The following is a 27681-nucleotide window of genomic DNA, read 5'->3' on the forward strand; positions in this document are numbered from 1 at the left end:
GTCGGCTCCACCATTGCACAAAATGTAATGAGGGGTCTTAAGGGAAAGGTGCGGGATTTCAGCGATGGAAAGGAAATTGAATAAAGTAATTAAGCCGAAACATTATCCATATGTATTAGTTCATTCCCGGAAAGTTTCAAGAAAATCCGGCCTAAAATAAATTTTTGGCGAACACTTTTGTCTGGTGCATTTTTACGCCGACTACGAAGCCTCCGAAAAGTGTGTAACGGCAAGTTTGCAATGGCATAACTTAGCCATTTCTTGGTGAATTTCAAAAAGTGTGGTAGGGTTAACTACCCCATTTCCAGCCTATTAAGCACAACGCGCACTTAGTCTTTCTTAATCTAGCGTAGTTTAGCACCAAACGGAATGTGTGTGTGTGTGTGTCATCCTCTATCCCTCACCCAGCCGGAGGCGTTGGACAAGTAGAACTGCGAATAACACTAGTTTACAGCATTTTTCAACTCGGTAAGGTGATGATCATTTCCAATGCAAAATCCTACGCTGAATTCAATGCCGTGGTCAGAAAAAATTAAAGTAGAGCCATTTTTGAGATATACAAAAAATTTGATTTTTTGAATTTTGGACAAAAGTACGATTACTAAAATGTCAATATATTTGGAACTAGTGCACCAATTTTAAATCTTTTTTTATGAAAATGAAGCTAAATAAATTTGCTATCGTTTATTTGAATATTATGTCTTAATTAAAAATTTAATTTTGAAGTCATTTGAAAATTAACAGCATTTTTTTTATTTTTCCTGCGAATATTCCATAAAAATCTTGTTTTAATCAACATTTTTAATGGGATGAAAAGATTCAAAAAAACATTCCATAATTTATTCTTAAAGTCCATTTAAAACCGGAGAAAATGAGCCTTTAATTGATGAAATCGGTTGGAAATTGTCGAAGTTATGAGCATTTTTGTAAAACACTTAAAAATGTTGCTGAAATACAACAGCTTTAGAGTTCCTTTTCTAGGTGTCGTTGTAAGCATCCAAATCGCATGTAAAGTTTTCATGGGAGATTCTCTTCTCTACATATCAATTTGATTAAGGCATATCAGGATTTAAAACCGAGTTGAAACAAAAGAAATTTATTTAGGTTTTATTAAAAATGATTGAGAATCGAATGACTTTGTCTTCGATGTTTTGAACTTGTTTCTCGAATCAGAAGCCAACAATAGTCACCCATGATTGCTTCATCCCAAAACCCTTGGTAACGACGTAACGACGTTCCATCATCTTCATTTGTTGGTGAAAACGTTCGCCGTGCTCATCACTCTCGTCACCAAGATTTTCCGGGAAAAAATCCATATGAGAATGTAGGAAATGTATCTTCAAAGACATATTCACACCTGTGTTCAGTGAAATAAAAGAATTTGAAATTAATTATATGTAACAAACACAATATTTTTGATTTATACCTATTTTCTCATAATTTTTGAGCAATTCATCGACGGCTTCCTCATAATCTGGGCTTCTGAAATTTCCTAAAAAGGTTGTGACAACACGCTGGAACGATTTCCACGCTTCTTCCTCATCTGGTGTCAAAACTTATTGAATGCGGAATCATTGAGCAGTTTTTTGATCTGTGGGCCAACAAATATACCTTCCTTTATCTTTGCGTCAGATAAATTTGGAAATACTGATGTCAAGTACTGGAATGCCGGCCCTTCTTTTTGCAACGCTTTGGCGAAATTTTTGAATAGCCCAAGTTTTATATGTAGTGGTGGAAGTATTATGCGTTCTTTTACCACAAGAGGATCATTTTTAACGTTGTCTTTACCAATTGTGAAATTATCCCGTTTTGGCCAATCTTTTCGGACGTAGTGTTCCTTACGAGCTCGACTGTCCCATTTACACAAAAAACACATATATTTTGTGTATCCCTGTTGCAATCCAGTCAACATGGCAACCACTTTAAGATCGGAACAAATTTTCCAATTGTGTTGATTGTAATTTCTCAAATTGAGCAATAGAGCCATTGATTCATACGTTTCCTTCATATTAACGGCATGAGCTAATGGAATAGAAGGTTTCTCATTCCCTTGATGCAGTAAAACGGCTTTCAAGCTCAACTTGCTGCTATCGATGAATAAACGCCATTCAGCTGGATCATATGGCTCACCAAACTCTTCAAACAAGCCGTTTACGTCATGGCAAAAACATGCCTTGTCCTTTGTAGAATAATATTTGTCAAATTTCTTGTGACGATTTCTGTGACAAGAAATTTTGACCTCCTTGCTCAGCATGTTGTGTTCTTTCAAGCGTGCTGCCAGCAATTCGGATTTCTCCTTCGACAAGTCGAGATCTCGCACCAAATCATTAAATTCGGATTGTGTAAACAGTTTTGGGTTTCTTTCCAATTCCACCTCGAAGTCTTCCTCGCATTCCTCCTTGAATTCCTCCTCACTTTTTGTAACGGTCAATTCAACAGAGAGCGCTCGTTTCCGCTTTGGATAAACAGGATACGGGACCGAACTTGAATGTGGAACAGGTTTTGTCATAGAAGCCACTTGTGGATACTCATTTGTTTTGTGACGTCCTTGTTGCTTAACTTTTGTCAAGCAGAAATAACAATCCGTTGCATGACAAAACGGTCGACGACATATGGTGGGCATGTCAAAGGACAAATAGCGACTGACAGATAACAAATAAGTGAGTTAGTAAGTAAGACATTAACACTTATCTAAAATAGATGAAGTAAGATAATGTCGATCAGGAAAGAACAAAGCACTACCATGCTGTACATAAATTGTTTATATGAAAGTTATTCAAAAAAATCAATTTACCTTGTGCCTGACATCCACCTAGCCAAGCACGTTTTGCACGAACTACATAATACTTTTGGAATCCACGGTTCATCAAAGTCTCCAGGATCAATTTCAAAATAAAGCCTGTATGCAGTTTGCAACGAAGCAGTGAAATTGACCGATTTTGTAAATATATAGTTGCCACACGCGTAACAAAACTTTTGAGGATCATTTTTACACTTGAATTCACGTTTTGTCGTATACATCGTTAAGCAATGTTAAAGAAAGAAAGCTGTCAAATTGAGTTGGTTGCGTTAGGTTCTCGCCGAGCGGTCTCACAAACACTAGCGTAAATTATATTGTTGAAAATATCCCATTTAATTTTGCGTGACAGCTGGTAGTGTTAGTGAAATGCACCGTATGCGTACACGTCCGCAGAAAGGCTTACTGGAAGTGGTACATGAACCTAGGAGCGGGACAACGGCCAATCTTGGAACATTCAATTTCCATGATTTTACAAAAAATTTCATAACTTCGACAATTTCCAACCGATTTCATCCATTAAAGGCTCATTTTCTCCAGTTTTTAATGGACTTTAAGAATAAATTATGGAATGATTTTTTGAATCTTTTTATCCCATATCCCACTTTCATAAAAAAAGATTTAAAATTGGTGCACTAGTTCCAAAGATATTGACATTTTAGTAATCGTACTTTCGTCCAAAATTCAAAAAATCAAGATTTTTGTATATCTCAAAAATGGCTCTACTTTAATTTTTTCTGACCACGGCATTGAACTCAGCGTAGGATTTTGCATTAGAAACGTTGGTCAACCACTAAAGTTCACACTTTTTATGTTGTTTTGTAAACTAGTGTAATTTGATCAAATCTCATGCTTATGTTGTGAAGACTAGTACTTCAAAAAGGGTAACTTTTGAGGCAAGACAGGGTGTCCTCAACAAGTTAAGGGAACAGGATACACTAAATGTCCACAACAGGTACAGCAAAACATCACATAGACGCCCTTATTCACACTAACTACTCAGGGGGTAGTTTAGCACCAAACGGAATGTTATTATTACTTATGTCTTCCAAATTTATTTACCTTTCCGTATGTACCGTAAGATTTGACAAAGAGAAACCAATCGTTGAGATATTGTCAAAAGTCTAACACTGCTTCTTGGCATCAAACTCGGCCTACGGATTCTAAACTCGGCCTAACGCATTGAAACGCAATTGAAACGCCAATGAATTCACTTCGGCCTATCGGATGAAGATAAAAATTGATTCGGTCGAAGCGCTTCTTTTGTTTTTAGGAATAATGGGTGCAAACATTCATATCACGCGTTCTCATTGATTTCGCTCGGTAGCTTATTAACTAAAGTATCGTACCAAACGCATAATCGACTTGTTAACTCTGAAATCATGGATTTATTTGAAGTTTTCTGCTCGATAGGCCCAAAATGAGCGATTAGGCCGAAGTAGTTCTCTACCCAATTAAACCACATGAACAAATGTCCGGTCGGTCGCAACGTTCAGTTGACTATGATACAACCATTCATTGTTGGCTGGAGCATCACCGTTTTGTGCCAATTATTATTGCACAGATAATCGATTTAACACTGAGGACGTTACAAAAAAAATGAATTATGCCCATGAAATTTTCCAAGAAGAAGGATTTCAAATTGTCTGTATGGCAACTGATGGCGATACCCGATTTATTCGAGCCATGATCGATCGAATGGCACTACCCAGTATCACTGGTAATCCATCCGGGGATTGGTTCATTGGATTGGCTACCGAGAATGCCATTTGTGTTCAGGACCCAACACACTTAGCCAATAAGTTCAGAACCCGGTTGATGACCACCAGCAAGCAGCTAATGCTAGGTACTTGAAACTTAATTTGAATTAAAATTTTATATTATATGTAAATATATCAAATCTATTTCAGGTAGGTATAACATTTCCAAAATTCACCTGGAGGAACTTATCAATACTACGTCCAAGGATCAACATGGTTTGGTTAAAGGAGACCTGAGTGAGCGGGACAAAATGACATTTCGGGCGGTTCAAAAAATAACTGCTCCACAGGTTATTACGGGTCTGCATCAACAACATGTTTTCAACAGTACTGGAACAGCGGACTATCTACACGTCCGCGCAAGTGCCATGTCCTCATGCATGGATGCCGAGGTTTATCATTTCCATTCGCGAGGATATTAAAAATGTGGTAACTAAAAGAAATAATCTCAAATTTACATAATTACCAACTAGCTCCTTGGAAGCGGATGCTTTAAAACGTACTACTTCATAATGTTTCACAATCTTTAATATTAGCGTTTAAAAATCCATGCTCATCTGAATCTCGATGCGATTTTACAAAATCGACCAAATGAAAACAACATTTGAAGCTGAACAATGCACTAGGTCATATGTATCATTGACAGATTCTCTTCGTTGATTTTTCTTTGTATCCTCACGATCATGTTAAAACATTACCAGCTATTTTCAGCACACAGATCGATGAAAGAAACTACTAACTAGCTTCGAATACAACAAACACGACAAGGAACAACTCTGTACCCAAGTTTTCAAAGAAAGAGAATGTCGATGAAGAGAATCGATCAATGTTACAGCTTGATTTAATGTTATCTATGCCACGGTTTATATAAACAAGGTAAAACGCTGTACAGACTGGAGAGTTATAACATGTTATAACAGTAATCAAATAATTGCAACACAGAATCCACCATCAAGATAGCGCTATAACATGTTGTAACTCTGTAGTCTTATAGTACGTTCAAACTACAGAGTTATAACATGTTATAGCGCTATCTTGATGGTGGTTTCTGTGTTGCAATTATTTGACAACCGTTATAACATGTTATAACTCTCCAGTCTGGACAGCGTTTTAAACGTACTATAATATATTCTCCGATGTAAACATCAAGTTCTAATGACGTCAATGCTATATTTCTATTCTTCTATATATTTTTGAAGTGGAATAGCAGGAATTCACGCGTCACCTTTCAAATAGACTAATCTACATTGATCAATTCTCTTCATCGACTCTCTTTTTCGTTAATAACACAACTCCAAAAACATGATTTTTTTTCTTTCCTTTATTTAACGTCGGTCTCTGTTCCGCAATCTAGTGCCAATCACCGACGGACATCGATTGCCATCCATTGACGGCAACCGAATGTGCAGGAAGGCAGTTTCCACACCTGCGTAGGATATCGCACCCACAACACACATGGGCCGGGACCAACGGCTTTACTTCCCTTCCGAAGGAAGACGTGACCAGAGATTTTTATGCCTTAGAAAAATCCCACCGACCTCGGCTGGGATTGAACCCATACCCATCGGGGTGTTAGAAAGCAGTCACGCTTACCACTACACCACCGGCGCCGGGAAAAAAACATGATTGAGTGATATATGGTGGGTTAAATGATTATTTTACCCACCATATATCCCACAAGCAGCGGCACGACAATGATCAGCTGTTCTTATCATCCAATACGCTTAATAATACTTTCTTTTAACAGACTATGTAGAAAAATTAGCCCGAATAACAGCCTAAATATTGTGACGAAAATCAAAATTAGTGTTCTTCATTTATTTCAGGTACTCACCATTTTTCATACGAGCGTGGCGCAATTGGTGCATGGTGAAATTCAAAAATATTCAACATTGTGTCACCACTAACACGTATTGGGGTTAAGAAATCAACGCTCATGCACTTATCAACTACATCGTCTATAAGGCTGTCCACGAGACAGTTGCAATCAGCTGACTTTTTTGTTTGCCAAGAACTTTTGACAGATCACAGTAGAACTGACAGTTCACTCTCATATGAATTTCTGCTTTGTTTATGTTTACATTCAGCACCATTAACACCAGATCACTCACACACTCTTGATTTCTAGCTGTCAGTTCCACTGAGAAACGTCTCTTGGATCACCTTACTGCCGGGAAGCAAAACATCAATTTACTCCAACTCTCCTTCACAGTCAGGCATGTGAAGCTATCTTCAGAGATGCACGCTCATTCACTTCAACGAACTCAACAGTAGTCAACTTCACCATGCAAGGATTTGAATCAAGACTAAATAAAATCCAGGCAAATCGGAACCAAAACTTCTTGGTATTCCAAAGATTAAAAGATCTATCTTCGGCCGATATGTCATGCTTACCCAGAAATGAGATTATTTGTCGTACGGTAGAATAAGCTCGAGAATCCGCCATATGCACTTTAGTAGCACTGGGTCTAGAAGAGACTGAAATATCATTCCAGCAAAGTATAATTTTAAAGCATCCGAAACCAAAAGCTGGCGAAATGCTGAATAGTTTCGCATTTGTATCAGTCCCAGAAGAGTTAGTTTCTGACGAATTCATGGAAGACGATGTAGGGGTGTATGATTCAACAGACTTGCGTAATTCAACAAATTATGCGAACGTTTTTAAAATAAGGAGCAAAAATAACAAAATAATCAACGTTAAGAAAAGCACCTCTGTTTGGATGGTGACAGCTGGATTACAAAAGCCCTCTACTGATAGAATGTATCGATTCCACGACGAAACTGCAAAAACCTTTAATTCTAAACACGCAAACGAAATTTGTGAAAGCATAGCTATTGGTGAATATGTATTAATGAGCATTTATAACTGGTTATATGTATGTAAGGTTTTTGCCTTCAAGTTCTTGAAAAGTAAGAATACTACATGTGCACTGGTATCTGTGCCTGTAGTACCTCCAAAAGATGTACAACCCAAAGGTATCGGAATCATAGGAAGTCTCTTTAATTTGACAGAATGTGATGATAATTACATCTTAGAGTGGCAAACTAATAGTCAGATAATAGATATTAAATACTACGTATCACATTTGAAAATTCCTTCGGTCAAGTTGGCGTTATTCTAATACATCGATGAAATAGCATCGTATATAAGAAATATGAAATGTAAATAATTATGCAAATGTAATAAATGTAAATAATGAGCATGAGACTAAAAAAGTTGAATGAAATGTGTCTTTATTTTGTAATTATGTTTGAACTTTTTCCTTATGTCTATATTAGTATTACGTTAAGCGTGTAAATATTTTGTTTTCAATTTTGTTCCTTTTTTATTTGAATTGGTTTTAAGTGAGATTTTTTCCTACACACTTAGATTATTTTACAGGAGTCAGTATTTTTTACTGGATTTTTGAATTGCTGAAAAAGTCGGTAAAAATTCAAATGACCGTTATCCATAAGAAATCAATGAAATCGATAAATTTTATTTTCTATCATCAAATGGGATTAACAGAACTAAGTATGCACAAGTTCAGAACAAATTTTCCCATTTATTAATTTTCCACAGATTTTTAAACTTTTACCGAACAGTTCCATAATTCAAAAACCCCGTAAAACCGTACTGACTGGATTAGTGTGTATATAAAAAATTAGTTTTATTTTTATTATGTTGTTTTAGATTTGATAAAGACTGTACATATTTTGTTTAATATTATAATGTTGATGACCCTACAAATCGAACACTTTCTTTTATTTATTCAACTTCTTATACTTTCTTTCAATCAATGATCTACATAATACACATTTATTATTTTTGTACTTCACCAATGATATGAAGATTCGACATTAGTTTTAGGTTAAACTGTGGTATGTATACATATGTATGTATATATCAAACTTAATTTTTTTCACCGATATTCCAACCGCCAAGCAGTTCTGATATATATTTTGCTGAGATTCAGTAAAACAATTGCCCAGACTCAGATAACAATTACATTTTGCTGATGTATCAGCTTTCAAATCGTTGAAAACTGACAGTGCTTCGCGGTTGCCCTGAAAACTGCACGGCTAGGGTTACCATTTCAAAAAATTGAAAAGGAGGACATTTCATTTCAATTTTAGAGAAAAGGGAGGACATAGTATATATTTTGTATCATCAATGGAGGAGGACAACGAGTTTTTATCAAACATTTTGAAAACATATGCACTTACTCAAAATTTATAATTTTCAAAAGATGTAGTGTAGTGTAGTCGTCATCAATTCGATTATAATCATTATTCTTTAAAGGAAAAGGGGACGTCATATTTTTTTGGAAATTCAAAAGCAGTTTTTTCGTTTAAACCGAATAAATTTGAAAATTAATGACGTTCCCTTTCGGTAATTGGTAGTTTGTCTATTGGGTTACGTCCAATTGAAAAGCAGTAATCCTTTCTAACGGATACTAGGGTTTTTGATCTAATTTCCGTCCTACTAGCACAACCCACGCGCTACCTCTCTTTCTTGAACGGGTTTTTAACAATAAATGAAATGTTTCTATCAAAGATGATTTCTAAACTTATTCCCCTTTCCAAAGTACCGTTGAATTTGATAAAAAGCCACACATTGTTGAGATATTGTTAAAAATCTAACACTGCTTCTTGATTCCATATTCGTCCTACGAATTTCAATTTCGTCCAAAAGCATTGAAACGCCATTGGATTTTCGTCATCCTACGGATAAAGGTAGAAAAAGACGGATTTCACGCCAACTCATCCAGTGGTTGGCAGCACCCTCTCAGAACCTTATGGAACTTTGTGGGTGTGGAGACTTAGCAATTTTAAGCAACTTTGCGTATTTATTTTTTTCAAAATTTATCTCGCCTAACATTTGATAAGGGTCAAAGTTTTTTGTCGATTTTTTTTTCAAATCGATATAGCTTAAAAATGACAAGCCCTACAAAAAAGTGATGTATGGCGAACTTTTAGCAAATAATCTATAAAAAAATTTAAATAAAATAAAAAATCGGTTTCTACACTCTAAAAAAATATATTTAAAAATTAAAAGTCATTTTCCCAAAAATGGTACCCCTCAGATTTGCTTGATATTTTTTCTCATGAAAGGCAATATAATTACCTAACTTTTCTTCATACATCGCAAAGTGGGCGCTTTTAAGGAAAAAAAGTTGTTCGAACAACAACTTTTTCATGTTAATTTTTTTTAGCGTGTTTCACTCAAAGTCGAATAGTAATACGCGCACAACCTTATTAAAATTCGATTAAACTTTATGGGTATACTTTTCGATAATCTGGGCGAAATCTAGCCTAACATTTGAAAAGGGTACAGAGAAGTTACCTGCAAATCGTCCAATAAGAGTTCAGAACAAAACGTTCTAATGAGGAACAGCCATCTCAGCATGGTTTGCACTTTCCTGTGATGGATTGTATTATAATATATGCATACACTCTATCCAACTTCTATAAAACCACCCTCAAATTGTTCCAAATCAACAGGTAAACTAAGTAAAAATCACTTAGTATGTTTTATTCATGAAAAGATTTCAATTCATGTATTTGTGATTAATTTAATTAGAAAAATAATCATTCATTTATTTTTATGTATTAGGTGTGTCCATTAGTAAGCAATATGCATATATGTTTATACCTCATCTCTCAAGTGAATACATATAATAGCGCAGGTAACTTAACGATTATTTAAGGCATGCCTAAAATAATCATTAAGTTACCTGCTATATAGCAGTTATATAACAACGCAGGTAGTCACATGAGAGATATAAGGTATAAACTTAAAGCACCGCAGTCTGTTTCTACCGACATAATCTAATATTTAAGTTTGGTGATATCACAACAATGCTCATAGTTGCTGTAGTGCATAGTTGTTGAAAGTGTAGTGCTGCATAGTTGTTGAAACGAAAAAGTGTTTATATATACAACAATGGAAAAATCTGCTGAATTGATTATTAAAAGGGTGCAATGTAGTGCCAACATAAACAATCCCAATTGCAGCCGCAATAATTTACGTAATTTATCATCAAGTCTCATAGAGAAAATACATTCATGGGGCTTTGATCATCAATTGGATGTAACAATGCGTATTTGTGAATCGTGTCGTGGAATTTTAGTGCACAATAGGACACCTCTCCCGAAAAAGAGGCGATCGGATGGAAAAGAATCAAGCCATGCTCGGAAGTTTGAAGAGCCGCAACCATCAACAAGTCATCAGCAATCAGAACATCAGGAATTTGATGATACACTAGGTAAATAATAATAACTTTAACTGTTTCAACTGTGTGGTTTAAGGATTGTACATCGAAGATACAACTTCATTTTCAACATTTTTTTAGATCACGAGCTGGATGAACCGCTTATCGTACAAATTTGATCGATTGGTAGGCCAACCTCGGTGAACAATCTATCAAATTTTCACGACTGTACGATATGCGGTTTATGCAGCTCGTGCTCCACAAACATGGGGAAAATTCAGATGCGGCTTCGATGTACCGTAAACGGGGATGTCTTTGATAATTGAGGTAACTTTGATAATGCAGCTAATCCAAAAAGTTATGACTTAATGCTCTTCGTATTCATTATTTTGGAAGGGAACATCGGTTTCCTATCCAAAATATTGCGTACGATGTGCCTTAAGTCATAAATTTTTGGCTTAGCTGCATTACCAAAGTTACCCCTATTATCAAAACCACCCCCGTTCATGGTACTATCACCTTAACAGCGTTATATATTAATGTGTGGTAATATTTTTTTTCTTTTCTTTAATTTTACAGATACAGATCCATCGCTAGAATCAATCCCATCAGCGGATCAGATCCAAGGTCCATATAATGTGGAACAATTCAATTGTATAGCTTCAACCTTACAGTTATCACCAATTTCATCGAGAAGTATGAGAAGTATGAATTATCGTGTTCAAAAATCTGCAGAGATCACAAAGGCAGTGCGTAAAAAATATTTGGGATGGATTCAGACGATGTCAACAAATCAAATGATTTTGACGAAATGATCATGCAGTTAAAGGAGAAATTTAATTTGCCTTCTACGAGTACAAATGACAAATTAAAAGTGTTATCAGTGCTCCCTAAATCATGGTCAGTGAATCAAATAGTTAATGAGTTTAATGCACCCCATCATACAGTGAAACAGATGAAAAGGCTAGTCAGAGAACAAGGTATTCTTTGTAGTAAGAAAGCAAGAAGTGGTCATGGATTTAATGATACTGAAAAACAAATTGTTTTAAATTTCTTTGACAGTGATGATATTAGTAGGCCTATGCCAGGAAGTAATGATTATGTTTCTGAATATCGGAATGGATATAAAGAGCATGTTCAGAAACGTTTATTGATGATGTCTCTTAAAGAGGCTTTTATGATTTTTGAAGAGAAATACAAAAGTGTTAAAATCGGATTTACTTCGTTCACTCAGCTCCGACCAAAGCATTGCATACTGTTGGATAGTACAGGTACACATAATGTATGTGTCTGTACTATACATGAAAATGTTAAATTGATTATTAATAGTGTAAAATTTGATTCATATAAAGAAATTGCAGACAAAATACTTTGCAGTAGTCCTATTAGAACCATAGATTGTTTTTATCGTACATGTGAAGAATGCATTTCCACAGATAGTATCGTGAGGGAACTTACATCAGTATTAGAAGCAGATGATATGGAAGAAGTTTTATTTCAACAGTGGTTGACTACCGACCGTTGTAATTTGGAAACTATTATTAAACCTGCAGATGAGTTTGTTCAATATTTGACGGAAAAAGTTGAAAAGCTCATAACCCATGATTTTATTCATAAAGAGCAATCATCTTACCTAAGTAATAAAAAAAAATTCTCTTCAAAACGGTGAAATTTTAGTGATTTGCGACTTTTCTGAAAATTATTCATTTATTATTCAAAACTCAGCACAGGGGTATCATTGGAACAATAATCAAGCTACGATACATCCTTTCGAAATCTACTACATAAAAGAAAACAAGTTGGAAAATTTAAGCTTTATTATTATTTCAGAAGTATTGACCCATGATACAATAGCAGTTCAATTATTTATATCAAAATTGTTAGATTTCATTAAACAATCTATTAGTTTCACAAAAATTACTTTCATGTCAGATGGAGCAGCGGCTCATTACAAAAATAATAAGAATTTTGCCAGTTTGTGCAACTTCAAGTCCAAGTATGGATTGGAAGCAGAATGGCACTTCTTCGCAACGTCTCATGGGAAAGGCAAATGTGACGCAATTGGAGGAACTCTCAAACGAATGGCAAAGAGAGCAAGTCTTGCTCGAGATTATGGAAACACAATCACAACTCCACAAGAACTGTATGACTGGGCAGTTAAACAAACAGATACAAGCATAACAAAATTGAACTTCTGCTTCATATCAAATGATCAATACACAAAGATGTCCGATGAACTCAAGGAGCTGTTCAGTCATGTAAAAACTATACCTGGTACACAAAAAATTCATTGTTTTGTACCTATTTCTCAAAACATAATTTCTACTAAGCGATTTTCACATTCAAAGGAAACTCCGAAAAATTTCACTCTGTTTCCGATAGACTAATAATCAATGAAAAACTCAAATTATGTATGGAGAATTATAGGAAAATAAATTATGCACTAAACAAAAACACTAGAGTTTTCATTTATTAAAACACCATTCGAAATGCAGGAAAATCCTCTGTATTAGGCCCTTTCAAATGTTAGGCTAGATTTTTGTTTTAAGCACGCCCAGATTATCAAAAGGTCAAAATCTTTATGCTCATTAAGTTTCAACGGATTTTAATAAGGTTGTGCGCGTATTACTATTCGACTTTGAGTGAAACACGCTAAAAAAAAAAATTAACATGAAAAAGTTGTTGTTCGAACAACTTTTTTTCCTTCAAAGCGCCCACTTTGCGATGTATGAAGAAAAGTTAGGTAATTATATTGCCTTTCATGAGAAAAAATATCAAGCAAATCTGAGGGGTACCATTTTTGGGAAAATGACTTTTAATTTTTAAATATATTTTTTTAGAGTGTAGAAACCAATTTTTTAATTTATTTAAATTTTTTTTATAAAATTTCAGATTATTTGCTAAAAGTTCGCCATACATCACTTTTTTGTAGGGCTTGTCATTTTTAAGCTATATCGATTTAAAAAAAAAATCGACAAAAAACTTTGACCCTTATCAAATGTTAGGCGAGATACATTTTGAAAAAAATAAGTACTCAAAGTTGCTTAAAATTGCTAAGTCTCCACACCCACAAAGTTTCATAAGGTTCTGAGAGGGTGCTGCCAACTCCGAAGACGAGTTGGCGTGAAATCCGTCAAAAGCGAGTTTGCTAGGAGCGCTTCTGTTGTTTTGAGAACAATGAATGCAAATATTCACCCAATACGCTCTAATAGACTTTGTTTTGTAGCTTGTGAACAAACGCATCAGTACAATCGTATTACTGATTTGTGCACGGTGAAATCTTTGATTATACTGATGTTTTCTGCTCGATAGAACGGAAATGGACGATTACGACGAAGTAGCGCTTTACCCTACTACCTAGGCTTCAAATTTTAGGTCATATTAGGGTACTAATAATGGAATTTTGACTCCCTCTAAACAAGTTTAATGGACTGAAACTTTTTAATATTGGTATTGTAAATTCTGAAATTGTTTTTTTTTATATTATAGTCACTTTAACGCTCTTGGGTCATTCGTGACGTGTCCGGGGGTGAAATTTGAACTCGTGACTTTGGTGTGAGAGGTATGGATGCCAACCACTACGCCGGGGTCGCCCCCGACCCTCTGAAATTGTTACTACTGGTTGGTTAAATAATAAAATGAACTTATTAAGTTGAATTGAAATTAAGAATTGATTGTGCTTCAAGAAATAACAATTTTTTAAACGGTGTTTAAACAAGACTCGTTTTATTGAAATCACTCATACTTCATGTAGAGTCAACTCTCTAAAAATACCGGTAAATTTTGAATATTTGATCAACCAGCAGCCCAAATTTCAGCAATTTAAATGCACATACTAAAAAATTACAGCTCTTTAAACTTTTTTTGGACAGACAAACACATTACAATGAGCTTTTTAATATGACTTAAGAGAGGAGCAGGTTCAAAACAAACTGCCTTGGCAACCTCTGCCGGGGATGTTTCTGGAGAAACTGCCAATGGAATCAAGATAGGCGATTTTCGGTTGGCTCTGGCTTTGACAGTTCGTTTGGCTTAAAACCAGCCAGTCCGCTCCTTTCCTATACTAGACCCTTAATGATATGACCGGTTCTGTGAACTATTGAACTGTTTTGCATGAAAACATCAGTTTAATAAACTTCAAAACCTTAAAAATAGTATGAGATTGTGTCAAAATGAAATGAAAAATTTATTTATTAAAATTTTGCTTGAAAATATTCAAGGATTAAAAAGGAGGATATTTTGAGGCAAAAGGAGGACATGTGAAAAAATGTTGAAAAAGGAGGACATGTCCTCCTTTAGGATACCATATGGTAACCCTATGCACGGCTTGCTTGATGATTTGTGTGCATGCAGAAGGGATAAGTTGGGAATAGAAATAATAGATAGGATGGATTGAAATTTTGTGCACGTTGAAAATTTTAGGAGTGATTTGGGTAAAAATGGGATAATCCTGAAGTGTCGTTCCCCCTGACCCAAACGGTAGTTGGCTAAAAATTGCCTAACAGACTTGCAAATTTCTTTCTGACAAACTCGAACTTTACCGCCGTTCCAAACTTGGGTGTGCTTCGGTTATGCTTCGTTGCTAATGTAAAGTGTAGCATTCTGCTTCGTACTTTTGGTGGATCAGTACTGTTATTGTTTGACCTTGACCTTTCCCTATTTGTTTGCCAGTCTGTCAATAATCATTTGAATAGTCTGCTTACATATTGAACAAACAAAAACAAGCTCCCCATAACTGAAAAAGAGCCATAAACTTTTGACCTTAAATTGCACGAACCGGTCGTCTAGCTGATGTTGGTCGTAGGGGGAAAATGCCATCAAATAATTCTGTCTAGTCGTGGCGTTGTCTCGAGCAATTTTCGTCCCACGATGTGTAGGTATCGGATCGTCGGTCGCAGAACGTCAACCTAGCTTTCTTGTTCTGGATGGAATGGATGGGATGAGGTGAGCACCATCTGCCATGTGCATGTAAAATAAGCAAACTTCGGCACCCTCCAGAAGCGAACATCGGTGATTGATTGAATCAATAAAGTTAAAATAACTCGACTCGACAGACACACTCGGGACGCTGTTGAGGGGCGTTGTGCCTCAAACGGTTTCGGTGGTGATGGGTATACGATCATTCTCAGCTTCAGCGTGTATAAAACAAGCTTTATCGACTAAGGGACCGACCGAAGGAAGACGACTTTCGGAAGCTATTAAAACGCTGTAAAATATACGACATGGGAATTTTCTGCTTATTCATGCTCTCATTCCCGGAAACACCAGCCTTGCCTTGGCGATAGGACGTGTAAAGAGAGCTAACGGATTGTTTGGTGAAGGAAAAGGGAAGAAACCCCCTCCCCGATTAGAACCTCTCGATCAGGGACAGGGAAGACAATTTCAATAAAAATTTATTTCGCGTAAACATGGAAATTGATGCCTGTCTATTACGCCCACCCACAGGCAGAGCAGAGACAGGGGGTGAAATTGAAGCCAGGAAGAAGAGGACATATTGAACGTTTCCGTTTTTCGACTAATTTCGATGGAGGCAATTCGACACAGGTTGTTCGCCATCCGAAAAGAGCGCTTGCTGGCCCCGGTGAAAAATGATCCTGCAGCGTGGGACGCAAAGCGACCAATTCCGACGGAGGGTTTCGCCATCGAAAATAAATGGTTATGACCCGGTTTCGATACCGAGAACAGGACGAATCGTTTTTTTTTTTTCTGTGGATGGATGAAAGGAATGGGCCTTCATTTATTTTCCCCACGCTTGGCTTGCGAAAGGCTTTCTATAGGTGTACTTTAATTTCTTTTCAATCTTCAGTTGTGCATACAATATCAGTTTCTAGTGGATTAAAATTGACTTTTTTTTACTGAAATTATGCTCCAGCGTGTTTTAAGTCCATTCGAAGCAATACCTTCACTTTGGAGCGTATGTACTCAAAATGCAATGATAGTGGTCTCCGGAGTCCATCTAGGATTACGGCTGTAATTTTTCATTCTTTCTCTGTTCAGTTCAGTTGAAACAACACCTGTTTCCTACTAGAGGATGATTCACCCCAAGGATAGAGTCATCACCGCGTTTGTAGGGTTGTGTTATTATTGCTAAAAGCAAAGGTGTGTTTTAATGGTTTGAGAACGGAACGTGTCTGTGAGTGATATTCGAAAAAAAAAGAACTCGTTTTAATCCTTTGAATTTGTCGAACCTCTTAACGGAATTCCTTTATGAAGAGCTTTGAGTGGGTTGGTTTATTTCCTTTAAATTCCGTTGTAATTGCTTATCTTTTGACAGATACGCGTATTTCGTCTACTACTTGCAGACTTCATCAGTGCTAAGTACTCAACACCACTTGTACTTAGCACTCATGAAGTCTGCAAGTAGTACACCCAACCGGTGGATGTAAGATTCGCTTACAATTATGTGGGATTCATCATCAGAGGATGTAAGTGGAGACCGCATGAACCGAGGATACGATATACCTAGCTGCGGTCCAATGCAAGAAAATTGGAGACCGAAAAATGTAGAGTGTATTAGTGAGGTAAATTAATTATGTCGAAAAAAAATAGGAACTGGACTCGAACAACGAACGTTGCGATTATCAGACCTGTGCTTTCTCCACTGCTCTCTCCATGCTTCTGAATAAGCATAGCCTAAAAGCAAACAAGAAGCGCTCAATTCCTCTCACACTCGACTTAGTATGCTTTTTCTGCTGGAGAGATTCGAGGCAAGGGTGTGCGTCGTTCTACAATGTTATACATAAAAATCAAGGCAAATGCTTGCTTGTGTAGGTGAAAGCACAGACAGAACACGAAATAAAAAAGGCAAAAAACCATTACATCGCCTGCAAGGTCAACTTCTAACATTCGCTGCGATGTTCATGAACAGAGGATGATAGGAAATGGAACTAACATTCATTGTAATAGATTTTTGGTTTGCGTGAATAGATCATTGTAAATTTATGTGACAGCTGCCATGACAAAGATTTCAATGCTCAGATGGAAGAATTCAGTTCGACTATTAGAAAGTGTCATCAGTCGAGAACACAGAAAAAAAAATCTGAATTTTAACTATCGCGTAAAATCTTCCTTCGTTTAATTTGGAGCTATACTTGGCATAAACAGCGAAATCGTTTACAAGCTTGCATACAATATTGCTAATTTATGTGATAAATGTGTTAAATTTACACGAAATATCGCATAAATTTATGCAAAATCAAGCGTTAATTTTATGTCCACTATATCTCGCAGAAATTTACATGAATTTTTCGAACGGTGTATAACTACAAGACACTGAAGAAGTCTGCACATTGTAGACGAAATACGCGTATCTGTCAAGGATTAGCAAATAAGGTAGTGGAATTAAATGGAAATTACTAATCGTTCTCTCTCTCTTTATACAGATTATCCACTAAGACGCCCACATTCATCAGGATTCATATATATGTTCTCTATAATATTCTCTTTCAATTGGATGAAAATAATCCGCAGTTCTTTTAATCGTACACACTTAGAAAAAATCATGTAAATTTAGGTGCTCTGAGAGTGACATATACGAGCGTCAATTTTGACATAAATTTGAGTCATAACAGACGCGAAATATAGTTCAATCAAATGTACTTTTCGTCGAGCAACGAATTTTTCAGTCTCGGAGCACTTAATATTACATGACATGTTTGATTACGTCTCATCTTTTATGTCAAAGACGGTTTCCGTCACGTGTAAAATTAGTTATTTCTAAGTGTGTATGCAAAGGAGCGAACTTTTGATCTGACACTCAGAACATGGAACTGCAAGCAGTGTCTGTTTTTATCATTTACCATCGCAAGCAAGGAGTAGCGTTTCAACCCAGTGTAGATGAATTGCGTTTGTTTTGAAAATCTTTGCTGTCACGTACGAGCGAAATGAACAAATGAGTTAATTATACATCAGTGAATACGCGTTTGTTGATATTCACCAGTGTTTGATTATCCAACCCAAATTTGCCAAAATCAGAAGCGATCCTCAAAGCGTGGTGTGTGGTTAATTTCCATATCTCTTACTCAAAGTCACGCGTTCAAATCTTATCCCCGGACTAGCAACGAATGATACAAGTGTGCTAAAGTGAGCGTGATCAAAAACTTATTAAAACCATTCGATGATGTGCATATGTTTTCAAAAGGTTCTTTTGAGCTTCATGGACTCATAAAGATTCTCAAAACATTGTTCAAGACTTCATTGGATCTGTATAACTTCAAGATATCCGGAACAGTTGATGTGATGTTGATGATGTGCATGTTGTCAAGAGACTAGATTGTTCTAGATTTTCTTTGTGCCTGTAGGCTGTTGAACTTCAAGATCTTGGCTCCCCAATAAGATGGCGAGTATTAAAAATTATATTGATACCAACCCATGATGTACATTGCCATCATGATGTACATTGTCATCATGATGTACATTGTCATGTTATCAAGAGACTTCCTTGAACTTCACGGACTAAAACAAATTTGTCAGGACGTTATTCAAGACTTAATTCAGCCTGTAGATCTTCATGGAGAGCAATACATATCTAAATGATACCATTGCATTATGAGTATGTTGATGCTCTCTTGAGCTTCACGGACTCATACAGATTTTCAGGACATTGTTCAAAACTGCATTGTGCTAGCTGCGGCTTACCTGCCAGCCTATATCTGGCCCGATTTTACCCGGGTGGGATGGCCTCGAGCAAGGGTACTTCCACAAAAGTCGTTCGGATTTGGGTGAAACAAAACAACAAAAAGAAAATTCAATTCTAGACGCCTATTCGCGACTTATCTTCTCCTCATCGCTGTTGCTGCTGCTGTTCGGTGGGGCCCTTCGACGATGGTATGGCGGCGGTTCTGCTGCTACAAAGCACGGACTGCGCTGAGTGGTTTGCGCCTTTGACTGCCTAGCAGCTGTCCTTGGCAATTAGCGGGGGAGGGATGAGCGGGGCTCGTCTGTTGGAACCCCCCGACCGCAGTGTTTCTGCCCAGGCAAACTCATCTCTAGTACTACCTGCTTGACAATTAACTGCGGTGGCGAGACTGGCTCTATTGGTTAAGTCACCGCAGTCAGGACGGCGGGTTTTGGTCGGATCCTTGGTGATTAGCCAGAGAAGCGTATAGCTCCTGCTTCCCACAATGGCGATCCGACACCCTATTCACTGCACTACTAGAACAGTGCTCCTTTTTCTGCAACCACGGGGCCGGCTTTCACTCGCGGTACACAAAAGTTGTCGTACTGGCACTCGCGACGCGACTGGAAAATCTTCCCAATAGGAGATGAGCTAGTTCGGGACCCAAATCTCGGCAAAATCGTCTCCGAACAAAAAAACACACGCTCACTCCACCGTGGCTCGAATTGTTCCCCTTTTTTCACATCGTCACAATCCCAAAACAAAACCGCCATCGCTCCTGCAACCGCGCTCGACTGTTATGTTGATTATGTTTTCCGCCTTCTTTTGCAGTGGGATAACTTTATTGAATACGGGAGACAACATGAAACGATAATTTTATCCTTAGCTAACTAAACTGACAACATAAAAATCTAAATAAAATGACGTGCAAAATTTACAAATCAAAATTATTTACGAAGGCATAGTGATGAGTATGTCGCCGGCCGTGCAATGAAAACAAAAACAAAGCATAACAAACACGGCACACGCTCGTGTGAAACACGGCTAAATTACACTCGGCGGCAAAACTACACAAAATGGGATAAATTGTAACACGCAGGTTACAATTGAGCATGTAGAACTTAGAGATCTCTACTCCAGAAAGGTTTGGAAAGCATTAATATTCGAAAATGAACATGTTGTCAAAAGGCTCTCTTCAGGTTTCACGGACCCATAAACATGTTCAGGACATTACTCAAGACTTCATTGAGTTTGTGGAAAATCAAAATTTTAAGTCCAGGATTAGCGGCGCTGGTGGTGTAGTGGTAAGCATGATTACCTCTCACCCCAGCAGACCTGGGTTCAATCCCTGTCGGAGCCGCCGGGAAGTTCTGAGGCATAACATCTCTGATCACGCCTTCCTTCGGAAGGAAAGTAAAGCCGTTGGTCCCCGGTTCATGAGTTGATGGGTCGATAGGTAGGGTCCAGATGTGGGAGATGCCTCCCTGGCGTCAATAGCATTGGTGCTCAGCACGGAAAACAAGATCAAAGGAAAACAAATTCCGGACTTTGGATCCACAACTTCTAGATTTGGCAACTGAAAACTTAAGGTTGTACTATGGTGTTTGATGAATCTTTACTAGTATTAATATACTTATTTATAATACATAGAGACCGTCCAATAATTAGGTATTCCAAGATTTTTCAAAACACCTGATTTTTATCTAACAAATCCGAGAAATATGAAAACAAATCCTAAAAATAAGAAAATCCTAGACCACTCTCCCCACATAAAGCCTTACGTAATAAGTGAACAAAATCTTACATATGGGTCTTTCCAGCTCAAGTGGGTACACCACCTGTGGTCGATGTCACCGATTTGAGCCAAACTTGGCCAAAACGCTTATTTTGCTCTAAGTGCCTAGATTTTTCTGGGCTACAACCCTGTATATTCGAGATTTAAAAAAAATTAAACTTTCAGAAGAGATTGCTCCTCAACCAAATAAGCTATTCGTGATCTTAGAATTTGAAGGTTTTTTTAATGTTAATTCTTATAGGTGTACCCAAGTTTTTGTTATAGTAACTATAGTAAACAGGCTGATTACCGGCAGATATTAAAATTGTCAAAAAATGGCCTATTTTCACCATGGGCGGGATTTTTTATTTTCTCATATTTTGGCTCAAATTTTCACCACACTTTGGAAAACTCTTGTACTTGATGTGTTTCCAAGGGCAAATTATTTGGACAAATAGTTTTGAGATATGACCAGATGAGTGAGAGGCAGTTTTAAGCTTTTCTGGTAAAAAATCAATGCTATTTAATATATTTTTATTTTTTTCTGAATTCCTTCATGCTTATGGCACAATAATATTGTTATGTTATTTTTCACATGTTTTGGGCTGGATTCTCATTATATGAAATCATAGCTACCTCATTTATTTACTCCTGTCCATAATTTAATAATGATCCTAAAAGTGAAAAATACTTTCTTATGCGGTACAGCCAAAACGTGCTTAGAAGTACGATGAAATCAGATAGATTAGCAGGTGTGCAAAATTTCAGTTGTGGATGACAGTTGCTACTTGGATAATACCGAATACATCATATCAAGAAGACTGGCAATTTTTCCAGAATCCAAGCGACAGATACAAAAGCGCGTTCGTATGAGAAAATGGAAGAGTTGTCAGTCTTCTTGATTTGTTGTCTTCGATAACACCCTTATTTGAGTTATTAATTTTTTTTTAGATGCAATCTCACGAGCAAGAATGCTTTTTTTATTATAGTTATAAAGAAAAATAAACGTTGAACAGCCAAGTCAGATGAAATAATTTTTGAAGTGCTCCCAACGTGGAAAATATACCTCTTCTTATGTCACAGGCAATTTTTGTCTTGTGAGCAAAAACACAACTTACTACTTGTTTTGTTTTAGCAAGCCTAAAAATCTATACTAATACTTAGACCTAATTATAAGTCTGCAACTGTTTCCTGTACGTAGCTTCAAATGCGCAGAAGAAAAGAACATGACAGTCACGTTCATGAATGGAAAGTGTGTTTTCAAAAAATGAAAAATTAAGGTTCAACGTTTATTTGTCTTTATAACTATAATAAAAAAAAAGCATTCTTGCTCGTGAGATTAATTACTCAAATCAGGGTTTTATCATAGAGGTAACTTTAAGACCAGAAGGTCCCAAAGAAACGAGCTCAACTTTTTGGCCCAGCTCTGGTACTATCTTCGGTCCCAAGATAATCGATTCACCCCTCGAAACATTGGAAAATCCTCGGGAAAATCCACTAACCCCTCATTTTATCTGTAAAACTTTCATAGCGAATCAAAACAAACATAGTGTAGTACTGGAATTTATACTAGAATGGGGTACGTTAGTCGATTTGCTTGGGACCAATAGGCTAGTCAAGTAGTGAGCCAATTTTAAATCGTTAGTTTCGTATTTTATTCAGCAGCTTGCTTTCATCCACAACTGAAATTTTATATATCTGCTAATCTATCTGATTTCATCGTACTTCACGTTTTGGCTGTATACCATAGGAACGTATTTTTCACTTTTAGGACCACATTTAAATTATGGACAGAAGTAAATAAATGAGGTAGTTATGATTTGAAAATGAAAATCCAGCCCAGAACATGTGAAAAATAACATAAAAATATGATTGTGCCATCGGCGTGAAGGAATTCAAGAAAACAAAATGGTATTGATTTTCCACCAAAAAAGCTCAAAACTACCACTCACTCATCTGGTCGTATTTAAAAAAAACTGTTTGTCCAAATAATTTACCCTTGGAAACACATCAAGTACAATAGTTTTCCAAAGTGTGGTGAAAATTTGAGCCCAAAATATTAAGAAATAAAAAATCCCGCCCATGCCTATGGTGAAAATAGGCCATTTTTTGAAAATTTGGATATCTGCCAGTAATCAGTCTGTTTACTGTATAACAAAAACAAAATGTTTGTGCATTTATAATAATTTACATTACAAAACCTTCAAATTGACGTTCTAAAATCACGAATAGCTTATTCGGTTGAGGAGCAATCTCTTCTGAAAGTTTAAATTTTTAAAAATCTCGAAAATACAGAGTGGTAGCCCAGAAGGATCTAGGCACTTTAGAGAAAATAACAAAAAAGGAGTTTGTTCAGAATGCCAAAATAAGCGTTTTGGCCAAGTTTGGCTCAAATCGGTGACATCGACCACAACTTTTCAAAATTCTGTACCCACTTGAGCTGGAATGACCCATATACCAGTTTGTTTTGAATTTGAACAAAACGCATGCCATTACATTTTCAGATAATCTTATAGTTAAATATAAATCTGTGAGATTACAATACTTCTTGGTATCCTTGTACCATAACCAATACATAAGTTGAAATCACTAAAGCATACTAATACATACAAAGGGTGAATCCAATCTGATTTGCACCTTAATATTCGTCTTCATCTTGGTGGGGATGATTTTGAGGATCAATTGCACAATGAGTAGTTTGTGTGTTGTTGTTTACTTATTGCTTATGCGAGGCATTTCCGCGGGAAAGCGCAAACAGATCGTACACAAATAGTGCACTATTCTCAACCTATAAGTAAGGAAGGAGGTGAAAATAGAGAAGGTAAGTATCGGAGTAGTCCAAACCGCCATCGGTAGGTTCTGTGAAGAAGTTACCTTCGAGGACACATTGAAATCTGGCCGTAAACCGGGACCGGTGGGCCGAAAAGTAGACCAGAAGATCACCCAAGCTTTCGTCAACAAGAAAAGTGCCTCTGTTTGAGATATAGCCAAAATACTGAGAACATCGTAGAATAAAGTCCAACCTGCCAAGGCAAGAAACGGACTGAAAGCGTTCAAGAAGCAGAAGAAGCCGAAACGGAGTCACAAACAAGCCGCATCCGTCAAACCGAGGGCTCGGAAGCTGTAAGATAGCATGCTTTGTGGAAAATTGGCGTGTGTTATCATGGGCGATGAAACATACATCAAATTTGACTACAAGACACTTCCGGAATGCCAATATTACACAGTCCGTGGTGGTTAGGAAGTTGACGATGCCGATAAGTCGATTGTACCGAATAATTTGGAAAGAAGGCCATGTTTTTGCAAGCGATATGTGAGTGTGGCAAGTTGTCAAAGCCATTTGTGACGAAGGAGACGATGAACACTGAAATTTACGTTCGGGAGTGTTTGAATCGGCGTCTGCGGCCCATGATCCGTCTACATGAAGGCCCAGTACTATTTTGGTCCGATTTGGTGTCAATGCACTACACGAAAGACACGGTAGCTAACAATGTGCAATACGGGCCAAAAGAGATGAATCCTCCGAATTGTTCGGAGGCCTGGTTATCGAAATTTTTTGGCACTGTTTTTGAAATATTATTCAATCATCATCATTAGTATACACACATTCCTCTCTCGTTTTGTTCGTTCGTTCGTTCGCAAATCGAATTAGCTCCGCGTTGTGTAGTGACACTCTCGCTGACCCAGCCATGGGTAAGAAATCGCGCGGTAACGCGAGTGCCGGTTTACCGGGAAAACAGACTCTCCCAAGAGACGGCGCGACCACCGAGCCAGCCCAGAAGAAGCAGTAGAAAACCCCATTGCCCGTCCCGGGGCCTCCCGGAACTAAACGACCCAGACCTGAAGACAGCAGCGCCACCACATCGGCAGCAAAAAAGCTGCTGAGCAACAATCCGTTTTCCGCCCTGCAGAACGGAGCCCAGCCCTGTCGGACCCTGAGTCGGTGCCGAAAAAAGTGAAGTTGCCACCCTTCTATGTGAAGGGCTTCCCTCCCGGGCTATGGGAGCAGCTGGATTTCTACATTAAGCAGGGCCTTCGCTGCACCATTCAACGGTGCACGGAAGGCTACAAACTGATGGTCCCGGCCGAAAAACACTTCAACACAGTCCAGGCCCTCTTGGACAGGATGAAGCTAGAGTAATTCTCCCACGACGTCGAGGCCACCAAGCCGCTGAAAGTGGTGCTGCGCGGGCTCCACGACATGGACACCACCACCTTAATGGACGAGATTAAGGCGAACGGCCTCAAGCCGGTCGAAGTCCACAAGATGACCCGCAGCCAAGGTTGCAAAGACTCATTTCAGCTAAAATTATGTTTTTCGGAATAATAAAACCAAAAGATGGTATGATGGCATGTTTTACTTGTAACTTACAAGAAGAGGTTACAAAGTATGCGTTGGAAACATAAAACCTGTAAATTTTGCTTTCTATGAGTCACAATCAGTGATTTGCTGATCGCTGAGTGAGTGAGTGAGTGAGTGAGTGAGTTTGTGAAAAATCGCTGATTGTGACTCTCATGAAGTGAAATAAATAGGTTTAATATGTCAAACACATTCTTTGCAACCTCTTCTTGTATCCTACCAATTCAAAATTTGATCATGGCATCTAATTATTTCATAATTTAGTAAAACATTGTTTTAGCTGAAATGAGTCTTTGCAACCTTGCCCGCAGCAAGGCCATCAAGTATCGTGACCAGCTCTACCTGTTCCATCTGGAGAAGAACTCCACAACCGTGAAGGATCTCCAGACGACACGCACACTGTTCCACATCGTAGTGAAGTGGGAGCGGTATAAGCCGACCCACCGTGGCGTCACTCAGTGCTCGAACTGCCTATTGTTCGGGCACGGCACCAGGAACTGCCGCATGGCCAGCCGTTGTATCAAATCCGGCAAAAACCACAAGATCGACAACTGCGACAGCATCGAGGAAGCCGCTCCCACATGCGCCAACTGCGGTGCCGCCCACAACGCCACGAGTAAGGCCTGTCCGAAGCGGACCGAATACGCCGAGATCCGGAAGAAGGCCTCGTCCAACAGCCAGCCCGGTCGCAAGAAGGTTCCGGAAAGCAACGCGCAGAACTTTCCTCCGTTATCACCGGTCCAACCACGGCCAATTCCAGTGTTGCCGCCGTTCCCGCTCAACCAACAGTTGGCTGCTGCCCAGTCGCCTGCCGCTGCAGTACCCGGTCAAACCTCCAGGCCATCGACGGATCCCCCTGCTCCGGGATTGACCGGTACAACCGGCGAAGCTACAGACGATTCTCCGCTGTCAACGGATGAGATCGTCACACTGTTGGCCCAGGCCATCATCATCAAGCGCACCTGTGCTACAAGAACACAACAGCTCCAAGCTATCATCTCCTTCGTCGCTAATTATAGACCGTGAAGCCATAAAGATCGCCAACTGGCACGCTCGCTCCGTAGGGGCGAAAAACATTGAGCTTGCAGACTTCTTCCGCAAGCACGACATCGACGTGGGCCTTCTCACCGAGACCCACCTCAAGACCGGTGACAGCTTCTGGCTGCCCGACCACAGCATTGTCCGGCTTGATCGCATCAGCTCCAGGGGGGCGGTGTCGCGGTCATCATCAAGAAAGGCATCAAGTACTGCACCCTACCCAACTACCGAACTTCCATCATCGAGGCCGTCGGCATAGAGGTGGAAACATCGACCGGAAACGTCCGGTTCATCGCCGCCTACTGCCCGCGGCAATGTACCGTTAGCAATGGTACAGCACAGCAGTTCAAGAACGACCTTGCCATCATAACTCGCACCAATGCCCGCTTCGTAATCGGAGGGGTCCTGAACGCCCAGCACGAGGCCTGGCGGAACTACCAGCAGAACCAGAACGGCCGCCTGCTATTCGACCATTCCCAGCATGGTCTCTATTCCGTCTGGTTTCCGGACGAACCAACCTTCACATCACCGGCGGGCAACCCATCGACGCTGGACCTGTTCTTGGCAAACACCGGATTAGCCAAGCCGGTTGCCGTCAACGACCTGAGTTCGGACCACCAACCGGTGCTGACCGAGCTGGGCTACAACGTGGCCCCTGCACCGTGCCAGCGGAAGGACTACCATCGAGTCAACTGGGTCCAGTTTCGACGCGTGGTCGACCGCCACATCGACGACAACCCACCGCTCGACACAGTGGAGGACATCAACCGGGCCCTGGAGGGTCTCCATCAAGCCATATCCGTGGCTGACGAAGAGTGCGTTCGACGAGTTCCTGTGAGGGGTAAGTTTCAAGCAATTGATTCCCACACCAAACTCTTGATTCGGCTCAGAAATGTTCGTAGACGCCAGTTTCAGCGGACTGGGGTTCTGCAGCGTAAATACGAAATGGTCGATCTGAATCGGCAGATCGCTTCCAGAATGGTCTCAATCCGGAACGAGAGTTTCGGGCGGCTCGTTCAGAACCTGGACGACCATTCCAGACCATTCTGGAAGGTTGCCAAGGTGCTGAAGTCTCACGCCAAGCCCATTCCACCACTTAGAGTCAATGACGAACGGCTTATCACCAACGAAGAGAAGGCCA

General features: G+C 38.7%; 1 protein-coding gene and 2 pseudogenes across 1 annotated transcript in view; 2 read left to right on the top strand and 1 right to left on the bottom strand.

Moving 5' to 3' along the window:
* Positions 1-8134, bottom strand: part of LOC135707162 (inactive CLIP domain-containing serine protease A28-like) — a 37787-nt gene extending 29653 nt beyond the window's left edge. Inside the window, exon 1 of the mRNA XM_065228904.1 lies at positions 8118-8134. The gene's annotated coding sequence lies outside the window, so the exon portion shown is untranslated. The remainder of the gene's footprint in view (positions 1-8117) is intronic.
* LOC135707136 (uncharacterized) lies at positions 4261-4979 on the top strand (annotated as a pseudogene).
* The window catches only part of LOC135707138 (uncharacterized), a 36646-nt pseudogene continuing 16116 nt past the window's right edge, over positions 7152-27681 (top strand).

Source organism: Ochlerotatus camptorhynchus, unplaced genomic scaffold (assembly GCF_037179485.1).
Source record: "Ochlerotatus camptorhynchus isolate MF236.1 unplaced genomic scaffold, CSIRO-AGI_Acam_v1.1 ptg000304l, whole genome shotgun sequence".
Taxonomy (NCBI): domain Eukaryota; kingdom Metazoa; phylum Arthropoda; class Insecta; order Diptera; family Culicidae; genus Ochlerotatus; species Ochlerotatus camptorhynchus.